The sequence below is a fragment of the Daktulosphaira vitifoliae genome, unplaced genomic scaffold (genome assembly GCF_025091365.1).
Source record: "Daktulosphaira vitifoliae isolate Bord-2020 unplaced genomic scaffold, ASM2509136v1 Scaffold_5, whole genome shotgun sequence".
Classification (NCBI taxonomy): Eukaryota; Metazoa; Arthropoda; class Insecta; order Hemiptera; family Phylloxeridae; genus Daktulosphaira; species Daktulosphaira vitifoliae.
Genome location: NW_026099576.1, coordinates 32073578 through 32075397, shown reverse-complemented (window position 1 = coordinate 32075397; position 1820 = coordinate 32073578). Strand labels below are relative to the sequence as shown.

General features: G+C 24.6%; 1 protein-coding gene across 2 annotated transcripts in view; it reads right to left on the bottom strand.

The window, feature by feature from the left end:
- The window catches only part of LOC126907867 (probable multidrug resistance-associated protein lethal(2)03659), a 56394-nt gene that overhangs the window by 5927 nt on the left and 48647 nt on the right, over positions 1-1820 (bottom strand). The gene's annotated exons all lie outside the window — the stretch shown is intronic.

Sequence of the window (1820 nt, the reverse complement as noted above, 5' to 3'; positions counted from 1 at the left end):
AAAAAAAAAAAAAAAAAAAAAAAAAAAGGAAACTAAAATATTAAAACAGTTATAAGGTTAATCAAATTTATAGAAATGTTAATTATCTTATCATGCATAAAACAGAAGTTTACCAATGGCATAGCTAGGATTTATAGGGTGGGAGGCAGTCAATAGTTATGTCTTCAATACACTTTTGTATACATTGGCACTAACTAGGGAAGCTTAGCTTTACCAAACAAAGAATAAGCCTCTTCAAAAATGTCAAGAATTTTTATTTTTGGTTTGTGCTAAAAATTGTAGAACAGGAAATTTTAGTATAACACTTCCATAAACTTTATTTTAGTTGCGTTTATGCTTGAATATTGAAATTTTAATTTTGAAGTTTAAATATTTTATAATAGCAATTTTTTTTAATCATACTGAAAATAAAAAAAGGTATATTTTTTTACCTTATTTATTTTTATCACTTATGAAAAAACTTTACATAATCTATCAACAAAAATAATGACACTACTTAAAAATTTTCATTTTATTATTTTTAAAGTACAGTAATAACATTTTTTATAAATTTAGTTTCTAATAGGAAATAAAGTGTAAAATAATTTATAATTAAATAGCAAGAAAAAGTCCATTTGATTTAATATGCCAAAAATGCTAAAAGAATGGAAGAATAGTATTGTGGTGTCGATATTTAAATTTAAAGAAGATATACAGAATCATGGAAATTAGAGGCTTAAAGCTTATGAGACTGAGTACGAAAAGGAATTTAGGAAAAGGTAAAAGACAAAAGATAATATGGGGAAACTTTAGTAACAAAGAACCAATTTAGATTTATGCCTGGAAAGTCAACGATGGAGCCAGTTTTTTGTACAAGATCACTAATAGAAAAATATAGGGAAAAGAAGAGGTACATATCTTAAACAAAACACAATTTTACTAAAAACTATGCGCATAGACTTAAAAAAAAGTTCATAACTCAGTCAAAATTCAACAGATTTCAGGGTACCTTTGAAATGTTTTTAGGTAGATCTGGTAAAAATGTCACGTTTTAAATCAAAAAACCCTGACGGCAAAAAGTGTTTCTGATAAAATTTTTAAATGCTCATTGTGATTAATAAACATTTTTTTTATCTTTCGCAAACAATTTTTTTACAATAACATCATCTAGCTCTTTTACTATAAAGAAAATTGGACATTGTTAAATAATTAATCTATTGTTGTTAAAAAACAACAATAGATGACATTTTTAGCTCTTGAAATAAAGGGATTCAGAATAAGTTGGAGAAAGACAGAGTATATAGAATACAAGTTAAACATTATTTAAAAAGTAAGAATGGTGTAAAATTGATATGAAATTTTTTATTTTTGGGAGGAGAGAGCTGAGAAAAAGTGGTAACATACACAAAAAAAAACACATCATAGTAAAGTTAATACCTTCTCAGCTTTGCATAAAAGCTAAAATAAGGAAATTGGTCCCCTTTCTTAATAAGCCAATGTAGTTAACACTAACTTCTTAGAACACTTTCAAATAAGTTTTTGTAGAACAATTTATTTAATTCTTCATTTTTTACACAAAAATTGTACTTCTTTTCTCTAATTTTGATATCCGATTTTACCACATAACACAAGTCCAGAGGTCAGATTTTATTTTCAAAATAAAGTATATTACATAATTTTAACTTAAGATATATATAAAAATGTCAGCATTTTAGATTATTTTCAAAAGTTAATAAGTTAATTTTTTGTGAAAAAGTAACCAATCTGAATTTCTGTCGGTGAGTAAAGGGTCATATTTTCAAAAAAAAAAAAAAAAAAAAAAAAAAAAAAAAAAAAAAAAA